Below are 14,050 nucleotides of genomic sequence, written 5' to 3'. Positions count from 1 at the left end.
GTGTTTCTGATAAACCAAGTATCCAATGAACTCTACCAACGTGAGCAATTCCATAAACTCTCAACTACCAGAAGTATGAGGGTTTGTAGCACTGAAGAGGCATCAAACAATAGACTTTTTCTGCTCTCAGTGCCTCCAAATCGTAAATTAGAAACACACTTAATCTCTTACAGCGGTAGCGTCTCTCTCACAGGTTTCTCATGACACAGAGATGATGCAGCACTGACAAAATATCTCTCAGACAGATGAGGAATGGATTTTTTTTTTTTAATCAGGACACACGGACTGCAGTTAGCATACAGTTAGCATCTCACCTGATGCACTTGTTTAGTAATAAACATTTCCTGAGTTTGGGATTAGCTCAGTCTTATGAACATCAGCTAATATTAAACTAAACTTGTCAAGTTATACTTTTAATGTAGATGTAAGATGTGTATTAAAACAACACTTTTATTCCAAATATACAAATCAACGTTATTTTCAGCTGAAGACACCAATAAAGTATTTTTGCAACATAACAGCAGCCTCCATATATTTTGTCATCACAGTAATGAATGTTAAACTGTAGCTCTGTTAACTAGTAAGCAAACGGTTAAGTCTTATCCAGCATGCATTTTCTGTTTTGAAACATGTAATTTTAATGTCTAGTTGTTAACTAACTAGTCAAAATCTGCTGTGTGCGACATCGGTGTGTGTTTAAAATGTTTAACGTGAAATTAACATATACAAACTTTAATATATTCCGATGGTTTATTGTTCTTTTATTGGAGATGCCAAATATGCTAAAATGACCGAAAAACATAAAATAAAAATTGTTATAGATACAATTAATTCTTCCTGCTTTGGTCACATCTTAAATAATTTAGGCAGATGTAATACTCTGCATTTGGTGAAAACATTTTGTTCTCTTCATAGCTTTACATGTTGAATCACAGCATAGGCCAGTGGTATTTTTACTCAAGGTTATCATACTATTAGAACCCTGTTGCCATACCCCTGGTGTATAACATAGCACTGAAAAAACAGGAATAATGTATGTTGCAACTATACCATCTACCCAAATGTCATAAAATATAAATGGAAAACAGAGCATGTTTTTGCAGTCATCAGATTCCCCATGCATCACCTCCCGAGTCATTTTGACATGCAAAACTGATATAAAGGGCCAGATGGTTCAGCCCTGACGTACATGAACCGTTAAATTTCAAAGGTTGAGATGGTGCCACGGGTGGCAAAGCTGCATCTGGCACAGTATTGAGGCGCATGTGTGGTATGTAGACCACATCCATTCCTGATGGCATCATTCAGCACCAGAGGGCCACTGATGCCCAATGACAACTGAAAGGCTAAACTGCAAAAACTATCTGATGCCCTCAAAACATCAGAAGACGAAAGGATTATCCTTTAAAATAAGCAAAACACAGCAAGATGTGTTTTTTGAAACTGCTTTTGCTTGCTTCATTTTATGGAAATAATAATAGTGTTGTGGTATTGTGCATATAAATCTATCAGAATGAGACACACGGTGAATGAAATTATTTACTCTGTCTGCAAAGTCATGGTGGACTTAAATTTTTTAGAAGTAAACGTTCACTGCTTTCGGCAGAACAGAATTTTACAGACCTCTACTGTAATGGGTTGGCAGCATAATTCTCACTGGCAGAGACCTCCAAGCTTGGCACATATAACCCAAACTATTTGCATGGCCAGATTTAAAAGGGGAGGAATTATGTTTATTTTTGATGCAGGTGAACGGATGTTGGTGTACCCGTTATTGTGCACCTGCATGCCAACGAATCGTTTGCTCGGCACATTAAACAGACTACAAGAACTCTCCCTTGGGGAGCAGACTGCTCAGCAGACAATTGCTTGTTGTCACACGGAGGTTATGTAGGGCAGGATATGTAGGATGGTGAGTACAAAGGAGAGCACTCAGCACCACCCTCTAAAAACTGTTCATAAATACTGCAGGGTGACGCTTTGTCTTTCTGCAGCACTGAACCCAACCTCACTTACAAGACAGCTGTGCTTTGGCGATGTGCTATCCAGCCAAACACAAAGGATACAAGCTGACAGCACCCATACATTCTGATGTATTGTTGTTAATGTTTAAATGCTTTTACCGCTGTGCAATACAAAGCGCAGTAATGTACTTCCTCACGTGGATGAGAGGTAGAAATGGAAAAATAAGGTGCGTCGAACTTTTGGAGTTAGAAAGTGACTAATCAGACTTCACAGCTCAACAAATCTGACGTTTTCATGTGTGGAGCTTTCAGCCTTTTTACAAGCGTTATTTATCTAGTTTGCACAGCTGACAGCATAAAGCTGTGGGTATACATTAAGACTGTTAGGAGAAAGTTGTGATGTTGCGCTAAGCTGTTTAAGGTCACGGCAGATTTAAATACAGAAGGAGAATTGCACACCAGACACTGAATAAAATAAGGTAAACCTCTCAGAAGTGGATTTTTTTTTTTTAGTTAGAAGAGATATAATTTGAAATTAAAAAATTTCTGATCTTGACAACCAAACATTGGGGAGGTTTCAAAATGAAGCCTGACACTTGTTTACTTCATAAACTCAAACCTGTCCGGCTTACAACCCGATGTACCTACTTACTTGGATGAAAAGCACCTCATAAAAAATGCGCATTTGCATAAAACCTTTGATTTAGCACAGATGAATGCACGGGAGAAAGCAACAGCCGCTTTGTTGAGATTAGAAGAGTTTATTTGTCACATTAGTCAGAATTACGTATGTTGGTGTCAGCTGTGTGCAATTGGAGCGGTGCAGGAGGCATTAAGAGAGGAAAGGTGAAAAGAGAAGCACAGTAAGGGAGGAAGTGCCGGGTAGATACAAAGAAGCAGAAAGAAAGAAAAGGAAGAAAGAGATGCATTCATTCGACACCTCATTGCCTCATAAGGTGCTCTTTCACCTCCCTCTGCTGATAATAACTATCTTTGCACACTGTGAGCCATGGGAGAGAGGGAAAGCTCCCTTTGCTCCTGCTTCCTACCTCCTAGGAGGGCTTGATGCTGCAGATGTACCCTAGCAGCTCAGTTGGACTGAACTCTTCTCCTCTCAGTGTGGTGGCTGAAAGGATGTCTGCTGTGACAGCTGGTGGTCTGTTGTGATGAAGGAGGATATAGAGTTAGATAAACTACCTGCTGATGTTGGCTTTAGAAGGCGCTGTTGATACAGGCACCCATGCAAAAGGCCTGAACTCGACTGAGAGAGGAGAGGAGATTAAAGAGGATGAGATGTGTGACAGGATCATGTCGGCCATATGTTGTCTTGCTTTCTGGTGCAACCTCTGAGTTTCCCCTTGGATTAAACATCTGACCATTTACTGTGCCACAATTATAGAGGTCATTTCAAACCCGCCACGAAAACAAATTGGAGAGGTAGGGCACATAATCAACAAGTCTGCTTCACAAATCCTAATTCTTGTTTTCACTCTGCTGTTTTGTCCAAGAACAGATGCAGGGACAGATGAAAAACATGACATTGAAAAGGGTCAAGCCACTTCGGCTCTTCAGCAAAATTGGAAATAACTTTTTTTAACTAGCACGGCTAGCAACCAATGGGGTGATTACTGAAAAATATTTGTACATTTGCTGTGTCCTTTCTTTTATGTAAGAAGAAGACGAAAATTCTCCTGACGTTAACCTGGACTAAACCAGTCTTTTGTGCCAAAGAACTCCAATTTTCCCTACCTGGCACTCACTGCTGTGTCAGTCATTATTTTTCATTTCCTGCAGACAGACCTTTTTCCAGGAACCTTGTTATGTTCACCTGCTCTTTCCATCAGTTTCAACTGGTTGTCCAAGGTCTGTCTAAATAATGATAAAAGTTTCAAGAGCATTTTCCATGTCCACTTGTTCTTACCATGGTTTTGTTTGTGCTTGTGCAGACAGTTGGCTGTTAAATCTGAAGTCCAGCCACCCATTGATCATATTCCGCTTATCTGAAGGAGTAAGAGCTGTGGGAGGAGAAACTCACACATTTCTCTTCACAGCAAGACTTTTCAACTCATCCAGGGGTATTCTAAGATCTTCACAGTCCACAAGCGAAACGTAGTCCTTCCAGTTTGTTCTGAGTCTTTCCTGGGTCTCCTCTTTGAGCAGGGGTGTCTATTGTCACATGTCTCAGGATCAGTAACCAGTATTGACCAGAGTTCTGCAGAGCTGAACCTAAGGAGTGCTTAATTAAAAGGCCTTTACAGACCTTGATCAGATGCTGAGAAGGTAAACCATGTATTTGAATCAGATGTGTTGTAGCAAGGACAAATCTCAGACATGCAGGAGACTTGAGAATTAGAGTTTAACATACCTCTCTTACATGGGCATGCCCAGAAAGGAGAACCACACTGAAGACATCCTAGTCATATGGCCAACTTATTCTACATTGAGCTTTTCATCCAGTTGCTCAGGGTAATCACAGCCACTAAATTTCTCAGTAATTAAGAACAGAAGAAATACGTTTTTCTTGCTCAGCTCATTCTTTACCTTGATAGAGAGAACCAACTTCTTCATTACCACAAACATGGCAGAAATCCATTTGTCTATCTCACACCCCATCCTACCATCACTTGACCATACCCCTTCAGTACACCCTAAAGGTAAAGACACCAACAGAACAAATTTATCTGCAAAATGCAAAACCATACCCGAAAGAATCACCCTCCTTTATATGACAATACCTTGAAATTATGCCGATGAAGACCACAAAAAGGATCGGTGACATGGGATAGTCCCTCATTGACTGCATGGACTGCACTGGGAACAAGCCCAACTTTGTCCCAATAATGCAAGCACAGCTCTTACTATGAGTACGGTTGAGAATAAATAATTCTGTGTTTTTCTTCTATTTCTTTTAGCTATTTTCTAAGCTAAAGCTAAAGCTAAAGGAAATGGCATGTTAGGAAATGAAAATGAGAGCTAGGGTTAGAGGAAATGACACACTAGTCAACACCCTCTTTAGGGCGTAGCTTAGATAGAGGCTAACAATCACAAACCTTTCTTGGGGCCCATTTTGTCCTGCTAGCTCCTAAAGGTAGCATGTGAAATGGACCAGCTATATTATGGTATTAATACATGGAATTCATAAATTTAACTCACTGGCTCTTCTTCAACCTCATACATTAAGAACTTAGCATGGAGAACGGCTAATTCTCCACAGTACACAAGAACTGGATAGCCCTAAAAATCAACCCAAGTGCCTTACACTCTGCTAGCCACCCCAGGCACCCACAAACTACCTCAAAGGGTAAAACTCTTCTGCTGTTCCACATGTAAAGTACAGAAAAGCAAACAAGAGTACACTGACAAGGTGATGAATTACACTATTGATAAGTCAACCTCCTTCTACTTTGCTGCATTTTCATTATTTTCTGTCTGTTCTTTTCTCAACCTGAAACGCTTTTTCTAACATTCCTCTTGTCTCTCAACTCTCCCTGTTCTTTTCTGTCTCCTCCTCAAACAATTTTCAAACTGTAAGTTCCAATGCTTCATGAATTGCAATGGTTTTCTGAAATTAGAGTCACATGTTGTCTCTTATCCAAATATAGGTATCTAGCAGGCCTCACATTTAGGTGTCAGTCAAAACTGCAAGCCGCCAGTCATTCCCATATCATAGGTGTTGATGAGAAAAAGACTGTAACCTCTATTCTTGTTCGTGTACGCCACAGAATCTCAGGAGCCCCATCAATCCCGCCTCCATCAGCCTGACAGAGCCATAATAACACAAATCGCTGGGACTTTCCAAATGCAAAAGGAAGGGAAATCAGGAGTCAGCTCACATCCCCTGCCATTCATAGTATAATACAAAACAAGAATGAAGAGAGGTGATGTGAATAACAAAATGTGCTTTTATGGTTAGTGTTCACTTTCAATAATAGGCCAGGATTTATTTGATTGTTGTTGTTGATTTTTTAAGATTTTCTATTACTGACCTGAACAAAAGCCCCCAACTTGTTTGAAAATGCTAGAGTTTAACACCTGCCCAGGAATTATCATTCTTACTTCAGTTCTGCCATTATGTTTTTCTGTACCTGCCTAGCTCTTCTCAACTGCACTTTGAAAGCAACATCTTAAGGAAAGACTTGAATTTATGAAGAGTAAATTTGTGCAGTACTGCAATATCTGACAGATATGCAATCAGAATACTGATGCATTAACTATAAATAGGGGAAGTGTAAATGAATATCCAAACAGTTCAAAGATCTTTCATAAAAGTTTTCATTTTGTTCAGTGGCTGCTTTCTGAATATTAGATTTGGTTGTCTGTTCGTAAGGTCAACCCTTCTAAAATACAAATCTTCACAAGGAGCATTGTATTAAATTTGTTTAATTTGTGTTTTTCTGTCTACCTCATTTTTATTGCAGCATTATGTCAGGCACATTTTTTTTTTTGCTTTAACTTAGTAACATTTCCTTTGTACATGCCAGCAACAGTTTGCATTGGCTTCCTCATCACTCTAGAATGTGTGTTTAAGCATGTGCTTGACAAATCCAGCCCGAGGGCTGTCTTTCGGTTAGTTTATTATTAGTGATTATCATAAGCTGCCTGTCAGTTCAAAGGAAGCAGAAAGAAGCTGATGATGTTCTGGAGGAACTGAACACAGATACCTCTGTTAATATTAACTGTGCATGTGTGAAGTATTAGGTATTACAAAAAAATTCCCACCCTCATTGAAAACAAAATTACAGTTCCTCTGTGATTTTATTTGCAATTGATAAAATCATTGCAAATAAATTATTTTATTTACAAAAAAAAAAAAAAAAAAAAAAAAATATATATATATATATGTCACTGACCAAATGCAAATCACATTAAAACAGCATGTAATGTTTTTTAATACAGTTCTTGTATTTAAAATATTACTGACTGCAGAGGAAATATGCAGTCACAATATTTTATCAGCTAAGATCAAACGTCTTTTGCCTTTTGAATTTTTATTTTTTTTCTTTCTCTACTTTGTTGAATGGTTATTATGCTCTCTTTTTAACTTCATCTTTAGGTTTACATTTTTTAGGGTTTTATTACTTTTTACAAATTCATTGCCATTCAGACACTTCTGTCTGAATAAAATTGGTTTGGTTTTCTCCAGGTGGCTCCTTTTTATTTTTTATCCCTCAACTTTATGATATAAGTCCTTTCTTTAACTGACTAGTGCCCAGTTACACGACTTATTTAATAGACAGGAAGACCCAATACATTAAAATATCATTAATTGTATGTTTACTAGATTCAGAAGGTATCCCATGTCTTTGTTTCACAATTAAAATTTTTTGAAACCACATGGGTAAGCAAACATTTAGATTTTGTGATTTCTTTCCCTTTTTAAAAATAAATAATTAAATCGTCCTCCATTTTCTGTTACAGGCAAGCAAAAATGCCAAGAGCACAGGGAAATTGTGCTCTTGGCAGCTTTCAGTTAATTTCTTTCTCATGTTTTAGATAGCATGACGTGGAATATTCTAAATTAGCGAACTGAAACAAAAAAATTAAACATGTTTTAAAAACTCAAAAGACTAGAAAAAGTAGTGCGTGAATGTATTCAACCGCTTTGCTATGATGCCCCGAATTATGATCCTATGCAGAGACATTTACCTTCAAAAATACTGTTTGTTCCAGTAATTCCAGTTGTGTGCAGTCTCAGGTCTCAGTTACATAATACTAGCTTCTTGTGAAAAATTAAATGGCACCATAGTGTGTGCTGTTGGAAAACAAAATTGCCCAGTTTGGATCTTAGATGTGGTATTCATGCGTGGGCTTTGATTCATGCTCCCAGGAATCAAAGCCCAATGTATATGGGAAATAAAAGGGAATCTGTCTATGAATAATCTCCAAAATAGTCACACAATAAGAACCAAGAATCTCTAATTAATGTCATGTAAACAGATAAAATATATAAGTACATTTTTAAGAGCTTAGTGCAGTTAAGAAACAGACGTTTTCCTTTGTTGGATCTACTTTGCCTTCTAATTTAATATTAATTAATTTCGACACATATGAGACACATTGTCTCTGCATGGTGGACAGTATTTTGCATCTACAGTAGGTTGTCCTCCTTTTTCTTGCATTAATTTCTTAAAAGATAACCAACTTGTGCCACAATATTTGACAGCTGTTTACTGAATAAAAGTAAGAAACATAGGTATGACTAATGCTGGCATTGTAAAGAAAATGTTGCAATTTCTTTTTCATTTATTTTAAATAAAGATGCAATAAGTTATGTTTCAAACAAAACACAAAGAGAAACAAAAGTTAGGGGCAAAATTTTGACTATAATTTTTACATCATGTAAACTAAATCTATTCTACCTTTAATTTATATAATTTGCTCATTTGTGTCAATCTTGAGGATTTTTAGAATGAAATTTAGTGCCTGGATTTAAGCTTGAGGAAGAGATAAGATTCAGACCAACTAGTATGTCGGTTCTCTGACACTGAACAGATATACCAACGGGCCAAAAAAAACCCTTGCTCATCAGGTTACATGTGGTCTCAGTAGCAACTTGCAATTACCTTAACAGGCAGGCTTGTATAACCTGCCACAACCTCAAATTAACAGGGTTAACAAAAACATGCAGTATATACACTAAAGAAAACATCAACAATATCTACAAAACCCAGATTCTTCATTAATAAATTATTATCTAACACTGGGAAATGTCTAAAAACAGGTTTTGGTTTCTGTATTACGGTCTACAACATTAAATTCTAGTGGAAAAAGTATATATTTCTTCATGAGTTGTTCTAGTTAGGGGCCAACAACCAGGAAGCGAAGAACGCTGTTGCATGCAGATAATGTTAGGTATGAACATGCCGAGTTGGGGGTCGTAGCCAGAAGCACTTTATTTGGTTGTAAAGTAACAAAAGGCCCTAAAACAGCTAACTCTGAAAGGAACTCAAAATAGGCAGAACTGAGCAGGTGAGACCATTATCATCATTAGTTTATAACAGAGTATGCATCATAGTGTGCCACAAATATATAAAAGAAGCAATTACCAAACATCTCTTTTGGAGCAGACATCCATATGTGCAAATTGATTTTTTTTTAGTTCTTTTTTTTAAACCCAATTAAAATTTAAAAGACTTTGTAAAGCAGCACTTAAGAGACTAACTGCTTGAGTTAGTTCCTGTCAAATAACCACATCCAGAGTTGTTTCACTTTAGTTACAGATGTTATTTAAAATTGTTTTAGAAACATATTATTTTTAAAATGTCACAGTCCAATCAGTTTTGCAGAAGGTATTTTATTCTGTTGGCCAAGCAGGTAAACAGCTGATGGGAATCCAGGCCAATTTTATGAAGTCACTTCTTTGAAAACACTATTTCCCCCTGGCTTTAGATGGGCTGTTGATGTCGACAGGGTGCTTTTGCCAAACTCTTGAGAAAGAACAGCTGTAAGCAGTTTCCAAGTAATGGGCTTTTGGCTATGGATGTGTAAAGCAGCATATGGTGCAGGTACATTTTCAAATGAATTCCTTTCATATCTAAATATTAAAAGTACCGCAAGACAAAGCCAGATTGCTATGAACTGTCAAAACGTAAAATCTCAGATTAAATTGTCCGTACAGTCTATTTTATTTGTACTCTACTGACTCACTCTTTTTTTTTTTTTCAAACAGTATGAATTCACTAAACCAACAAATAAAAAAAAAATCATTGGGATACTTTTGCTTCTGAAAGCAATTGAAGATTAAATAAAATAAATTTTCAAACTAATGAGGATCAGGTTGTAACACGTTTTCTAACTACTAAGGTACTATAACTTTTTAACTATATTAAGATGACTAAACTGCATATTTATGTTGAGGTGAAGTATAATATTTACATGTCATTCATCCGTTGACTCAGAGCATACCTGTATTTACGGTGCTGATTGTCTGGTGTCTGGTGAATAAATTGTTCAATCACGCACTTGGCTGTGCATTGATTGAAGCATGGACATATCTAATTTTAAAATATGTAAATAACAGGAGGAATATGGAATAAAAGAATGTACTCAAGTGAAAGAACGGTCCACTCAACAATCCATACATTATTACATACTTATATACACTTATTTGAGTCCAGGTCAAAACAGCAACAGCTTTAGAGGTGATCCACAGATCCCTATTGTCAACTACCACCATCAGCTGGAACTCAGATTCAGATTCTTTCACATGCAAGCTGTGAGGTGTGAAATGTCCTTCTTTACTGAGTCCAAAGTCTTTCCTGGGGCTCATTTTGGTTTCATGCCTGAAACTCCTTCCTTGGAAGGTTTTCAGAAGGTTTCCTTTCCAACCTTCCTTTCCAAATGGCCAAACCACCTTAACTGTACTCCCCTGTAATATGGAGAAGCAATAGCTCTACTTTGAGCTCCTTTTACATTTCAGGACTGATCTTCCTGTCACTACCTTTGAGTCCAGCCACCCTGCAGTTTCAGCTACTTGTTTATATATCAAATTTGCTGTCTTATTCTTTCTATCATTACTTACTACTTATGACTATTGGTGAGGATTTGGACATAGATCATAGGTATATTGGAGCTTGTCATTAAACTGGCACAATGTCTACATCACTACCAATGCTGTCTCAAAATGTGTATTGATTTCTTGCTCTTCTTTAAAAGCTGGCAAAAAAGCAGCTCTTGTTGGAATGTAGCCAAGTAACCTGACCTAAACGGACAGCAGTTAGAGTTATCCTCCAATTCATTTATCCTCATTACAGGAAAATGCTTTTTATTTTCCAGCATGGTTTTATCCTGAGACTAAGAAGTTGAGAGGAAGCTTTATCAAAGTTCAAAACCTGCTAGCAGTTGGAAAACAGCTTGATGTTACACACCTACAGTTGGGTTTAAAATTAAAGTAGCATGATTTTGAAGGGAAGTACATTGAGAACACTCAAAATGTAAATATAATATTAAATTTGTTACCGCTTTACAGAACTGATAATGCAAAAAATTTAATACAGAAAAAGGAGTTTCCCTTAGTGTACTGTCATGATTAGTTACCAAGCAGAGAGCTGTGATTTTCACTTGAAAAGCGCTGCATAAATTCTCTCAAGAATGACAACAGCGTCTATTCAGATATGTTTTAACTAGGCAGAGTCACTAACTTCTGATACTTAGGTTATCACAAATTTTCTCACTGGGAAAATGGGGACCAAGATTTCTGGCTCAGTAATGGGATGCTAACAAAGATCTTCAAAACCTTGAATTTCCCCTCTACGTTCATTTTATCAAAGTATAATATTCTGTTGAAAGTCTGAATCAATCCACCTTATTCTGATTTTCAGAGAGGACTGCACCATAATACCCATGAACTGAACTTCACACTATTATTTTGGGAATGCCTCTTTGAATTAATGATTTTAAACATAACTGCGTGTCATCATTTGTTTATTTAAACTAAGTGAATTGGGTAAAAATAATACAAATCTCAAGATAGGTATAGTTTGACCAGTTGCTCCATATATTGTACTATTTTATACTATTGGTGTAAATAGTACTTGCAGAGTCATCAGATGTTCACCAAACTTGCAACTTTTTTTATTAATCAAACACCAAAACCATCTGAAAATATCAAACCACTATTCCAAGATTTATGTGTAAATGAATTAAGTGGGTGGACAATATGAGCCGAGGTTGTTTCACCACCAAGATATAAACAAATAAAACTAAAGAAAAGAGAATGTCAATTATTTTAACATGAACAGTGCTTGTAAAACAAGATAATGTGTTTGAAGCCCTGCAGAATTTTTTTTAATAACATTTCCCTATCTCCGTATAGTTCAGAGATTATCTGAGCATAGTATATGTGCAGGTATTCAATTGTACCTTTTGTGCCTTTTTACTTTCTACAATCAATACAAAGAGCAGAGCAATATACAAGGAATTGATCAGTGCGAAGCAAAGAAAAAAAATAAAACAACTCAGTCTTTTTCTTTTTTTTTACACACACACAAAAAACATTTAATTTAAAAATAGCTGCTTCAGAGCAGCACAGTGGGAAAATATAATGTTTGCCATACCCATTTGAGAAAATGGAGCAGTAAATCCTTACTTGAAAAATGGAAGATAAGAAAGCCCTGGTAGGGTTTAACATCATTCTTCACCAGCCTTTTGGGTCATCAGCCCAGATCACCTTAACAAGAACTTCCCCAGTTATCTAACAACAGTATACTCGTCTTGCCAAGCAATGGCCAATTTCCATGGACACAAGTGATATCATTAGTTTGGTTTAAATTATAGTAAGTGTGAAATATTAAATAATCCTTCCATCTGTTGTTTGAAAAACAGTTTAAGTGTTTCAGCCCTTAATGGGCTTCCCCCTACATTAACCATCCTCCCTCTGCCAACAGGCTGCATCCAGCATACAGTAGAGAACTTTCAAATCAACAAGCCATCTGCAAATAGACAGAAGGGAGGGATGTGGTGGAACAGCAGTAATTCTCCATTCCAGATGTGACCCTGCGCCAGGCCTGGCAGGATGGAGGCACTGATTCGGAGTAGGGAAGGGGGGGGAAAGGTTATGGAGATAGTAGGGTAGCTGGCCTTACACTGAATGGAGAAGAGCAGGCTTATTATGTGCGCATGACTGTCAAAAAGAGGGCATGGAAGCAAACAACGTCTGGCTGTGGGAGTGATGTGGCAACACAATGAGGGCTCAGAGGCAGCCAGTCGCTAGTTGGAAAAACAAACTTCGAAAGCTGAGGTGGGAAGGCAGATGGGGCAGGAACCAGGACCAGCCGAGGACAGCCATATGTGAGAGCCAGCTGATGTGTGAAGTATTATGCCCAGCAGTCGCCTTCTCTACGCACTGCTGTGTGTGAGGGCACCTTGGCCCCCTCAGAGCTACCCAGATAAACATGATCCAAACCTCCTCTTTTACGGCTTCTCATTAGTTAGAGTGGGGAGGAGGAGGAGGAAGAGGTAAAGCAATCCTGCTCGTAACCCCGGCACTCCCACACGATTGAAATGGTGTTTTATATTCTGTCGTCTTTTGAAGCAATATTTCTTTCTGTTTTGTAGACAAATTCAAAGGTTTTTTTAGACAGACTTTTGTGCACCATTTGGCCTTGTTATTCATCCTGAAAACTCTGTTCATGAACATTTTGCCGTTTGTCCTTTAGAAAAGTTACATTTTTATTATCAAAGTTTCTCGGAGGCCATTTAGGAAAGCTTATTCTTTAAGTGTCCATTTTTGTTACAAATTGAGTTGCTCTTAAAAGAGCACTTTAGCAGATTGTTTACGTCTACTTTGCCTGACCATAAGCTTGAAATATTCTCAATGTTCTTAGAAATTAACTCAAATATTTAGTCAGAAACCACATATAGGCCTCATACTGCCAGAATTATACATTTCTGGTTCTCTGGACAAGGTGTTATGTTGGTTAATACATGCGATTGTTTTCTTACTCCTCTCCTGATCAAAATTGTAAGACCAGTTGAGAAATGGCAAGAATTTACATTTTACACTGTATAATCTTATAAAGGTCCTAAGTAGAGCTTCTAAATGCAAAAAGAAGAAATGGGGTAAAACAGAAATAAAAATCAGAGTAAGCATTTTATTGCAAACAACCATTAAATTGAAATAGGCTGCCCATCTACCAATCAAGAGTTTCACACCATCTCTAAAAAAAAAAAAACTAAAGAAAAACAACCAACATAGAAAAAAGACTCAATAATGAATAGATGTGCCATTCTTGTTAATCAACAAAAATATTTATTTTGGGATGCTTCATGCATGTGATACATCCTAGGGAGAAAAGAAAAAAAAGTCATTCCTGGGTATAATTCCTAGATGCTTGAATTGGCCACTTTCATCTATTCAACCTATTATCAGTATAAACACCGTGGAAATGTCTGGCTATCAGATTTAACATGCTTTTGTATGAGCAAAAGACCATGTAAAGATAATTTTATAACCCACAATGAAACAAGTCCTGCACCAAACATGTGCTCAATTGCCATTTAGACAAGAAGACATCCCTCCAAAAGCAACATAAAAAAGCCTGAACCGGGTTGCAGGCGGCAAATGCAATCATATGCAAAAACCTTAT

Source organism: Poecilia reticulata, chromosome 3 (genome assembly GCF_904066995.2).
Source record: "Poecilia reticulata chromosome 3, P_reticulata-male-v2, whole genome shotgun sequence".
Taxonomy (NCBI): Eukaryota; Metazoa; Chordata; class Actinopteri; order Cyprinodontiformes; family Poeciliidae; genus Poecilia; species Poecilia reticulata.
Note: the sequence above shows the minus strand (reverse complement) of the source record.